Here is a 12,621-nt window from a genome sequence, read left to right as displayed (position 1 = left end):
TTGTTAGGCATACATAATCTGCCAGTTCCTCGCAATGTCACTGGACTGCTGTCCGTTTTTAGGGAAAATAAAAAAAAATTTCAAATGCGTATGAAATCTTATGGGACTTAACTGCTAAGGTCATCAGTCCCTAAGCTTACACACTACTTACCCTAAATTATCCTAAGAACAAGCACACACACCCATGCCCGAGGGAGGACTCGAACCTCCACCGGGATCAGCCACGCAGTCCATGACTGCAGCGCCATAGACCGCTCGGCTAATCCCGAGCGGCAGGGAAAATGAACAATTATATTCAGATCATACCGAATGCTGCACAAATTGCAGCTGCATTGCATTGCTTGTGTCACAAGAACGTCGCTTTTGTTTGGACAGATGAGTGCCAAGAAGCTTTCCGAAAACTTAAAGACGCATTGCTTATTGATCGATGCTTTGATCACTTTGATCCAGATAAACCAGTTTTGTTGCAAGTTAACGCTTCCTCTTACGGCATCTGTGCAGTGCTTTTGCACAGATTTGGTGATAAAGATAGGCCTGTGGCATTTGCATCAAAAGTATTGCCCAAAGCTCAGTGTAACTATTTGCAAATAGAGAAAGAGGCATCGGCTATTGTGTATGGTGTTACCAAATTCCACCACTATTTTTATGGTAGAAAATTCTCCTTAGTAATGAATCGCAAACCATTGCAGTTCTTGTTTCATCCGATGAAGCCGGTTCCTGTACGAACTGCTCATAAATTGCAGAGCTGGCTTTGTTGTTGTCTCAATACCAGTATGAGATTCTGTATCGTCCCACAGCTCAACATGGTAATGTGGACGCAGTTCATGTCTTCCGATTGGCCCTGACACAGACTTAGATGCTTCTGCTGCATCTTTTTGTCACATCGATGCTCAGGATTCTGAATTGCCTTGCCTCCTCCGCCTTCAAAAATGGGTCAAATGGCTCTGAGCACTATGGGACTTAACTTCTGAGGTCATCAGTCCCCTAGAACTTAGAACTACTTAAACCTAACTAACCTAAGGACAGCACACACATCCATGCCCAAGGAACGATTCGAACCTGCGACTGTAGCGATCGCGCGGCTCCAGACTGCGGCGCCTAGAACCGCTCGGTCACTCCGGCCGGCCCTCCGCCTTCTGTCGTCCTACCGATGGAGCTGGACCCGCCCACGCCGCAGCGGCCGACGCCCTCTACATCATGGTATGGGCCTCAGGAGGTGGATGCATACCCTTCTGGGCATTTTGCGTGGAATGTTTCCACCAGAGCGAAGTTCGGATAGCAGGGTCGGAAGTCTGATGTCCCCTGCAGCCACAGCTACCAGTCCATCAAAGTGTCCACGTTCCTGCCTCCCCTCCCATTGTTTTGCTCCATATATGGAGATGGTCCGTCGCTATGGGGAGGAGGAATGTTACGGAATAAAGTCAAGCAACAACCTGCCAGTTGGGAATGACAGAGAATAGATGGCTGTAGGAAGAAATCAGCCAATCGCACGATCACTGATTACCCTTCAGGATGACAACGCGACAGCAGAGGCCCCTATGCGAAAATGACATAAGCGCTGCATCCGACTGGTTGCAACCCACTTGGATAGCAGTGTCAACATTAGCAACGTCGTTAGTCTCTGCATCGTAGCTCTATCATTAGTAGTCTCTACGTAGCACAGACTTGTGACTGTCTATTCTGAAGAAGACTGATTGTTTTGTACGTCACCCTTTGCTTGCGACACATCTTTCAAGGTTAAGTACTGTAATTTTCTTATTGTAATAAAACTCATTAATACGAGTTGTTTTATTGTTTGTCTAGCGAACCGAGTAGGCAGGATCCCTAGACACATTACATAGTAATTATCATGGACAGTGTTCTTAACAGGATCAGACAGTAGCTGTATCACTAGGTGAGACAAGCTTATAACACGCGGTTAACGCCTCCCCCCTCCCCTCCCCTGTATGCGATCTTTAGATACGAGAGTTGCCCAGAAAGTAGTGCACTGCATTTTTTTTCTCAGCCGAAAACAATGCTATGAACGCGAAACGTTACGAGTGTATTCTTTGAAGACTTCTGAGTGAGCGTGCCAAGTTTCCTTCAATTCCGACAGGTAGTGTAGCTGCAGGACAGTTTTAAAATGGCGTCTGTAAGTGATGTATGTTACAAGCACCGTGCCATCATTGAATTTCTTTCTGCACAGAAAGAAACTGTGGGGAACATTCACAAACGCTTGTGCAAAGTCTATGCGGCATCTGCTGCCAACAGATGTACAGTTACTCGCTGGGCACGGATGGTGAGGTCATCAGAAGGCGGTGAGACGGAGCTTCACGATATGGAGTGGTCGGGGAGACCATCCAAGGCTGTCACAGCTGACATGTAGCAGCGAACTGATGGTATCATTCGAGAGGACAGACGCAATATGTGGTGTGCGTACTGTAAGACCTTCGGTACACACACCATCATATTATTTGACTTGTCGCTGTAACGAAGTAGGCGAGTGTCAGCAATATGTCTCGTGGTCTTATCGTGGCGTGTTTATCTTCCGCCGTTAGGTCAGAGGATAGAAATGCCACTTGCACGCTTAGAGTAGCAGATTGACGGTGACCAAATTTAAACAGAACTTGATAAATTTTCATACACATTTATTAAAATAATAAAAAGGATAGACATTACGTAACTTGATTCTGGATGCTGTCTACAATTGACAATCTGAAGTTCCTTTGATCTTGATACGTTAATCTTATTCTCACATATCTCTGATACTTGACAAAGTGTCTGTTCATTTATCTTCTTGGCTATGTACAGGAATATGATAATCTTCTTATTAGGCACGGACTGAAAATTGACTATAGACTAATGCAGAGTGGTACAAACTAATGCAGACTGACTAATCGGAGGTCTGTACACTCGTTATAATACCTCGCGCGTTCAGGTATCACTGCGCGAGTGTGATCCGCGAGGAGAAAAGGTTCTACGATAGCAGCAATCTCATTGGCTGCGTTACCTATTAATACGCGGATCGGCGGAAGCAGAATTTGGTCCGTCTTTATGGCAGCGCCATCTCGTAGTGTGGAGACGAACGAGCGCTGCGCCTGCACTGTTGTGCTTAGCGGGGCGCGCTCTGGTGGGAAAGTTGTGTACGCGCTGACTACGCGGAACTAACAAGGGAACCTCCCCATCGCACCCCCTCAGATTTAGTTGTAAATTGGCACAGTGGATAGGCCCTGAAAAACTGAACACAGATCGATCGAGAAAACAGGAAGAAATTATGTGGAACTATGAAAAAAATAAGCAAAATATACAAACTGAGTAGTCCATGTGGAAGATAGGCAACATCGAAGAGATCATGTGCTCAGGAGCGCCGTGGTCCCGTGGTTAGCGTGAGAAGCCACCGAACGGGAGGTCCATGGTTCAAGTCTTCCCTCAACCGAGATTTTTGCTTTCTTTATTTTCCCAAAGTTATGATCTGTCCGTTCATTCATTCACGTCTCTGTTTACTGTAATAAGTTTAGTGTCTGTGTTTTGCGACCTCACCGCAAAACCATGCGATTAGTAGACGAAAGGACGTGCCTCTCTAATGGGAACCGAAAATATTTGATCGCAAGGTCATAGGTCAACCGTTTCCTCCACAGGAAAACACGTATGATATGTTCTATACGACACTGGTGACGGCATGTGCGTCACATGACAGGAATATGTTGTCGACCCACCTAACTTGTACACTTAGCGAATGGGTAAAAAGATTCTTCTACCTTGCCCGATTTAGGTTTTCTTGTGGATGTGATAATCACTCCCAAAAAAGTGATGACAACATAAGAGTTTGCCACACAAACTGAAAATATAAAATTAAACTTTTTACTCGAGGGAAGACTTGAACCTAGGCCCTCTCGTTCCGTAGCTGTTCTCGCTAGCCACGGGACCACGGCGCTCCGTAACCCTCATTGTCCTTGATGTTGCATATCTTCGCATGGACTACTCAGTTTGTATATTTTACTTATTTTTTTCATAGTTCCACACAACTTCTTCCTGTTTACTCGATTGATCTGTGTTCAGTTTTTCTAGGCCTATCCACTGCGCCAACTTATAACTAAATCTGAGGGGGGTGCGATGGGGAGGTTTCCTTGTAAGTACACAACAGTAATCTTGTTGGACGCAGACTGAAACTTGTCTACAGACTAATGCAGACTGGCGCAGACTGACTAATCAGAGGTCTATACACTCGTTATAATGCCTCGCTCGTTCAGGTATCACTGGGCGAATGTGATCCGCGAGGAGAAAAGGTTCAACGTTAGCAGCAATCTCATTGGCTGCGTTACATATTAATACGCGGATCGGCGAAAGCAGAATTTGGTCCGTCTTTATGGCAGCGCCATCTCGTTGTGCGGAGACGGACGAGCGATGCGCCTGCGCTGTTGTGCTTAGCGGGGCGCGCTCTAGTGGGAAAATTGTGTACGCGCTGACTACGCGGAACTATGTACACAGCACTAATTTACAACGACCTTGCCAGTATGAGCCCACTTATCAGCATGACGTTGCACCAACTCCAGCCTGGATGTAGGCAGCGATTCCATTGGGAAAGGTGTCATAAAAACATTGTATCTCCTCCTAAAGCAAGTCAACCCACAAGTTGCTATGTTGAACAGTGACTCTGGGACGGAGTTGACGTCCACTGTTATCCCACACGTCATCTATCGTGGACAAGTCTAGGGATGTTCCTGTCCATGTGAGCACCTCATCATCACACAAACGGTTCATACAGAGTCGTTCAATACGTGGATGAGTAACGTCCTGTTGAAAATGGCACTACGATACTGTCGCATGAGACGTAACGCATGACTCCGCAGTGTGTACCGTCTTAGCACCAGAGATTCCTCTATTACTGCCGCCTGGGACCTGAAGTCATGCCTCCCTAGTCAATAACTGCTGTGCCTCTTCAAAGCACTGGAAGAATCGAACCTCTAACATGGTGCGGACCATACTCGCCGGCTATGGACATCCGAGGCTGTGCTGAATCGCGATTCATCACTGAACACAATGCGACCCAATTCATCAGCAGCCCTTGCTTCCCAGTCAAAGCACAATTCCGAATGCAGCCGTTTGTGTTGTGTTGTTAACGGTAGCTTGCACATAGACGGAAATTCTCTAGCGTGATTGCTGCTAGTCTCAGACCAATAATGCGTTATCACTCAGAATGTTGTAGGGAGTACATTACTTGTTCTCGAGTGAGAGGCGCAGATGTAAAGGATTTTACGATCTGGCTGGTGCACAATTCCCCCATTGAGGTGGTCAGACGTGATTGACCGTAGCTTTGAAGAACGTGCATAGCCACAATCCTCATATATTGCAACATGTGACCGCTGTCACGTCTGAATGTCTCAGTTATCTGTATACTGCACGATTCGACCTACTGTCCAAGTGAATGCCCACAATGAGACCCAGTTTGAACTCTGCCAGGTGTTGATAACGCTGTCTCAGACGAGTACGAAGCGTCTCCGTTTCCTGCACAGTGGTCACTCGTAATTTTTCGCTATACTCGCTGCTTGTATACCTACCAGGCCTGCTAACAACACTGGACACAAGCAGCACTAATACACTATGTGATGGCTGTTCTTTCTATCGCTGACATTGTAAGTCGAATCATTTTCATACCCGCCTACGCTGTGTATGTGTACGAAATTACATGACCGTGTCCTCTGAGTGCTTCACTTTATTTGTCAGGCATTGCATACTGTCAGGCCAACGGCCTTGCCGCGGTGGTAACACCAGTTACCGTCAGATCACTGAAGTTAAGCACTGTTGGCTTTGTCTAGCGCTTGAATGGTTCACCGTCCGGATCTGCAGAAATCTGCAGGCAAGTGGGGAGCACTCAGCTCTTGTGTGGCTAACTGAGGACCGAGGACCTACTTGACTGACAAGAAGCGGCTCTGTTCACGAAAACTCGCAACAGTCAGGAGAACAGCGTGCTGACCACATACCCCTTCATATCTGCATCTAGTGATGCCTATCTGGAAAATAAGACACGGCAGTCGGTCGGTACCATTGGGCCTTACGAGGCCTGTTCAGATGGAAAGAGAGAGAGAGAGAGAATACTGTCTGGTGCACAGCGTACTCGCGGTATTGCTGAATGCGAAATTACTTGCCTGGTCTATCTGTGCAATACCGTCACTTCTATTGCCAATGCACTATCTAACAGGATCCCCATCATGAGACGCGGGGATCCAATCTACTCGCCGTAAAGGCAACAGTCCTTACTTCCCGTCCTGTCCTCCCCCCCCCCCCCCCCCCCACTCAGTCACTCTCTCTCTCTCTCTCTTTCTCTCTCCCTATCTCAAACTAAATATGTTATTCGCAAGCCACCGCACAGCGCATCACAGAGAGTATTTCGTAGATATATTAGCGATTTTCTGTCCTATTGTATAAAAGTATACTGGGCACTATGTGGTCAACATTGCCGGCCTGTGTGGCCGAGCGGTTCTAGGCGCTTCAGTCTGGAACCGCGCGACCGCTACGGTCACAGGTTCGAATCCTGCCTCGGGCATGGATGAGTGTGATGTCCTTAGGTTAGTTAGGTTTAAGTAGTTCTAAGTTCTAGAGGACTGATGACCTCAGATGTTGAGTCCCTTAGTGCTCAGAGCAATATGAACCATTTGGTCAACATTATCTATCCACCTTTTATGGGTTATTAATAAGAGGTGTTGCCACACTACGCATTTATGACGGCTTGAACTCTGCTGGAGTCACTTTCAATAGAGGAAAACAAAGTAAGAGGAAAGTCATAGTGAGTAGTGTAATAGAAATTAGATTCGGTGATAAACTTAACATCAGAATTATACGACTATTCACTAGACGAAGTGTAGGAATTGTAATAACCTGGAACAAAAATAATGTATGGCGGACGAAGTAAGGACAGAAGAATCAGATTAGCAAAGGCAACTAGCGCGCTTCTCGCTAAAACAATTTGCTAATATCAAATATAGGCCTTAATTTGAGGGACAAGCTTCCGAAGTCACAGCTTTGAATGGGAGTGAACATTAGACTGTGAGAAAACTTGAACAGAAGATCTATATGGCAAGCAAATGTTCAGTTAGCTAATCGATATGAAGGACACCGCGAGGAGGAGTCAAGTTCGCCCTGTAAACGCCTTCAAAATGCAAAATAAATGGAATGAAGAGTGTACAATCAGAGCACTTCCAGCTTGCTGTCCGATCCTGAATTCCACCTACGCCATCCACTACGGGCTGGAGTCAATACATTGGGCTCAAACGACAGATGCTGTACCACCACAACACTAAAATCAGAATCAATCATTAGGATGCCTATGACTGTGCGACGGGAAAGCACGATATTCGCCACATCAGTCTTGAATGCCTTATCAGGACGTACCCATGCGAAAAATGAAGATTCATCCACCTCACATCTTATATTGTTCAATGATTCAAGAATATGAACCGTAAACATTAAAAAGAGACATTATTATTAATTAATCATAATATCAACTCAGTGTGGTTCTGGTTGCATTTTGTAAACGTTTGCTGTACGCGTCGTCCGTCTCACCATAGTTAAAGTTAAACATATTACACGTCAGCCTCAGTTGCAAATAGAAACCAATCTTTACCTAAGTTTCAGCCAAAACAATTTGGCCTTCTTCAGAAACTATTGGCAGTAAACTATTGCATGCGAAAGTTTGGTCATGTCAAGTATAAAAGTATAGCACCGTAGTATCCAGTCATAAGTCTACATTACTTAGCTGAAGAGAAACAGCAGGTCCCACTGCGTGGGCGAGGTCGGTAGGCCGCGAGAGCTGCGCCGGGACTAATCGCAGTGAGCAGCTATGTACCGAGCACCGCTGATAGTCATTCTCATGCGCGCGTGGAAATATAGATGCTTAAGAGTAGCTACCTGTGGGAACTGGATTAATATAAGCATTAAAACTGTTATTGGCGTAATATGTAACCGAACTTATTTCTGAGGAGAACGAGAACCCTATAAACGGATTCGGAGCCCTTAAGAACGACTAGCTATTACTCGGTAAAAAAATTCCCCAATATGCTTACATTAGTAATCGACTAAAGAAAGTGAAGTCAGGCGTCGGCAACTGCAAAGACAACGTAACGTCAGGGCCGGTGAAGCAAACGTTGAAGAACTTCGAAAAGAGGAGATCCGTCCAATGGTGGGTAGCACCAACAGCGCTTATCATAAATTAGCCAGATGTCTGCATTATGAAATAAAAGAAAACTTTGTTTTTTTTGGATAGTTTCTCTGTTAAAAACTCGGTAGACCTAGCTAGCAGATTGAAAACTTTACGCTACGGTCGCAGGTTCGAATCCTGCCTCAGGCAGGGATGTGTGTGATGTCCTTAGGTTGGTTAGGTTTAAGTAGTTCTAAGTTCTAGGGGACTGATGACGTCAGAGTGTTTGCCAGAAACAGCTCAGATCGGAAACTCAAAACCGTTCCAGGCCCTTTGCTTCACGTCGGAATCGGCATCGCACCAAGTATACTCAGGCTCGCGAAACTTCGCCCATGGAAATTCCACTCCGCCCAGTCCCACTCTCTCTAACAGTGACTGTGTTCGTCTCACAAATAGTGTGCGCCGACATCGCCAGAATTCCCGTCAAGTCGCAAGTGATTTTGTATCAGTGTCAGTTCACGTTGCACCAAACAGTCACTCTTGTCGTCAGCGGGACAATAAACTTTTTGTAGACTTGGACATTAATGGCAAAGTGATACCATTCCAGCTCGGTACCGGAGCTGCAGTTTCACTGATCAATCAAGACACTTACAAACAGCTGGGCACACCTCCATTGCGTGCCGCAAATGTTCAGTTAACTAGCTATTCAGGTCAAGTGATCCTTGTGTTAGGTCAGTGCAGCCTTCTTGCAACACACAAAGGACAAACAAAACTTGTGTCATTTTACGTCCTTCGTTCTTCTTCTGCAGTGAACTTGTTTGGTGTCGATTTATTTCAGTTGTTTAACTTGTCTGTAGTAAATCAGGTCCTATCAGTGAACCAGACTGTGCCTGCAGACAGTCTTTCTCGTCTATGTGAAGAATTGGCAGACACTTTTGCACCGAGCCTCGTTTGCGCTAAGAACTATAACGGACATTTGGAACTGAAAGTAAACGTGTAACCGAAATTTTTCAGAGCGCGCAATGTTCCCCACGCATTGCGTGATGAGGTCGCAAAATCATTACACGATTTCAAATCACAAGGTGTAATTGAACGTGTGCAGGCTTCTCTCTGGGCATCACTCTTAGTAATTTTGCCAAAACCTTCAGGAAAATTGAGACTTTGTGTGGACTTCAAGGCCACAGTTAATCCACAACTAGTGATTGCAACTTTTCCTTTACCCCACCTGGAAGATCTTTTTGACAAACTGTGCCCGGGCAAATATATTTCGAAGTTGGACCTAGCAGATGCGTACTTGCAAATACCGGTGGATGAAGAATCCCAGCGCGTTTTGGTGGTTAACACGCATCTTGGTTTGTATCGATTCAAACGACTGCCATTCGGGTGTTCATCCACCCCTGCATTGTTTCAGCAATATCTACAAACTGTTTGTGCGTCAGTCGCTACTGCAGCAAACTATCTGCACGATACTGTGATCTCCGGAAAGACGGAAGAGGAACATGTAGCCAATCTCAGAACATTCTTTCAGGTCTTGCGACAAAATGGTTTTCGCTTACGGAAGGACAAATCTGTGTTTTTTGCTAGCGACTTGCCATACCTGGGACACGTACTCAATGCCCAAGGCATACATCCCAGTTCCGCGCACCTCCGTGCCATACATGGCTTGCCTTCGCCGCAGAATTTGAAGCAGCTACAGAGTGTGCTGGGAAAAATCAACTATTATCACAGATGTGTACGACATGCCTCTTCCTTTTCAGCTCTGCTTCATCGCTTACGCCGTGAAGATGTTCCGTTCGCCTGGACGACGGAGTGCGAACGCGCTTTTCGCCGGTAGAAATCGGCGTTGCTTTCCACTACTTGCCTGAAGCCATTCGATCCACGGAAGCCCGTTTTGTTAATGGTGGATACATCGGATTCTGTGATCGGTGCTGTGCTTGCGCACAAAGATGGATCGCACGATCGCCCTATTGCCTTTGCGTCCAAATTGCTCTAGTCGGCGCAAAGAAACTATTCACAGATCGAGAAAGAAGCACTGGCTCTCGTATTTGGTGTTACAAAGTTTCATGACTTATTGTATGGTCGTCCCCTTACCATAATCACAAACCACAAACCTTTGACATCGCTTTTTCATCCGAACAAGCCTGTACCTCCACGTACAGCGCAGAAATTCATTCGCTGGTCGATTTTCCTCTCGCAGTACCGCTACGATATCTTGTATCGGTCCACACCTAAGCACGGAAACGCCGATGCGTTGTCCCGTTTGCCTGTTGCTGAGGATAGGGCATTCGATTCCTCCGGACTTGCTTCCATGTTCATTGATTCGGAAACCGATGACGTGGTCGAATCCTTTCCGATTGATTTTCGTCGTGTAGCTACAGCCACAACTGCCGACCCTGTCCTTGCTACCGTTCTGCGTTTTGTTGGTACGCAATGGCCCTTGTTAAAGTCACGGATCGGGGACCCATTGGTTCGCCGATTTTTTGCTCACAAGGAGAGACTTTTTGTTCGACGTAGTGTTTTGCTGTTGCGTTCTGATAATAATCAGTCCACGGTCGTGGTACCACGTTCGTTACAGTCCTCTGTCTTAAAGATTCTCCACCAAGGCTACTGTAGTGAGAACGAAACAATTTGCTCGTCAGCACTGTACTTGGTTAGGAATCAATGCCGCGATTACGAAGATGTGCTCTTCTTGCATGGTGTGTGCCGAACAACAATCAGCACCACCGCGGAAATTCTTTGCATGGCCAAAAGCCACTTTCCCTTGGCAACGCTTACACATCGATTTTGCTGATCCATTCTGGAATGCTCGATGCTTGGTTGTGATAGATTCATTCAGTAATTTTCCTTTTGTTGTCCGGATGACTTCCACAACATTATCTGCACCATCCAAGCGTTATCTGCTATCTTTTGCATTGAAGGTCTTCCACGGACAATTGTTTCCGCCAATGGCCCACAATTCACGTACGCAGAATTTCAGTCATACTGCAAGGCCAATGGTATTCAACATCAGACGTCCGCGCCGTTTTCGCCACAGTCAAACGGTGCCGCTGAATGATTGGTCAGGACTTTCAAGTCACAGATGTTGAAGTTGCGAGAGTCACATACTCGGGAGGACACGTTAATGCTCTTTTTGTCCTCGTATCGCTCTAAACCCCGAGATGGTCGCTCGCCGGCTGAGTTGCTCCACAGTCGCCATCATCGAGCCTTGATGTCTTTGCAATATCCGCCACATCAGGTTCCTGTGCAACGGCAGACATCTGCAGACACCTGTGCAACGCAGACACACTATCGAGGTTCACGCTGTTGACTCGAAGGGTGTATTCTTCGCTGCCTCGGACGCGCTATGTATCAGGTTTTGGGGGCCTCTGGTGAGGTGCGCCGGCATCTCAATCAGCTGCGCCTCTGTTGTCGCATGGGATCTGCTGCTCCCCGTCTGCTTTTAGCGACGGTGCCGTCCGGTCAGCGCCCCGGGGACCCATCTACTGGCTCGCCTCAGCCCCAGGTGTTACCGACGCTGCCTTCCACTTTGCCCCATGGCGACGCGCCGCCGCCGCCGCCGCCTGTTCTTCCGCCGGCGACGCCCGCAGTGGACGCGTCGCTGCAGCCGTTAAGGCCGGTTCCCACTAGGGCTGCCGCGCGTCAAAACCGCGCGTCAGCGGCGTGGTTGCCATGGAAACGGCGTCAGCGGCAAGGCGCGGCGGGCTCTGCGTCGCGGTTTGACCATGTCGAACCGCTTCCGCTGCCGCGTGCCGCGCTCCAGGTGCGCGCCGCCAATCACAGAACGCGCTGAGCGTGACGTCAGGTGCGGAATCCCGGGCCACACGAACTTTCGCCGAACCGCTGGCGCGGACGCGGCGGCAGCTATGAAATACTTATCATCCGATTCCAAGGAAACTATTCGGTTGAAAAATTTGATTCTTGGGCATGTTACAGACTGATATCTTCTCTCGATAAAGGACCGAATTTCTTTTCGTTATTCGTCGTGGTTACTTGCTGTATCGGATTTACATAAGCCTTTATATGAAATTGTAATGAGTGTGCAGAGATAAAAACGCATTGCGTGGACTTTGCGTACAGTTCATTTTAGGTAATACATTATTGCGTATGAAATTTAGTCAACATATCGAAATTGTTTTTAAAGCTGAGAGCAGATCGATAGCTATCACCGTTCTCGAGATATTGAATGATATGTCGGCGGACGGGCTGTGCGGTGACCGCTCGCGGGTCGCTCGCTACGCGACCGATACTTTCGTCCTGCTCGTCGTAAACCATGTGGTTGTATCGACCGCTAATTTCGTAAACGGTTCAAGAAATCGAAACGTGTTTTTTTGCAAACGATAACTTGTAAAAAGTCATGTATTTCGTCGCATGATAAATATCCAAAATCTGTTTATCTACCGAGATATGAAAGAAACTTCAGTTTTTCAGAAGGGATAGATGAATTTTTTTAAACGCCATTTAATAGCATGTGGAATGAGAAGTTAAACCGAGACTAATTTGCTGGTATG

Source organism: Schistocerca piceifrons, chromosome X, assembly GCF_021461385.2.
Source record: "Schistocerca piceifrons isolate TAMUIC-IGC-003096 chromosome X, iqSchPice1.1, whole genome shotgun sequence".
NCBI lineage: Eukaryota > Metazoa > Arthropoda > Insecta > Orthoptera > Acrididae > Schistocerca > Schistocerca piceifrons.
Note: the sequence above shows the minus strand (reverse complement) of the source record.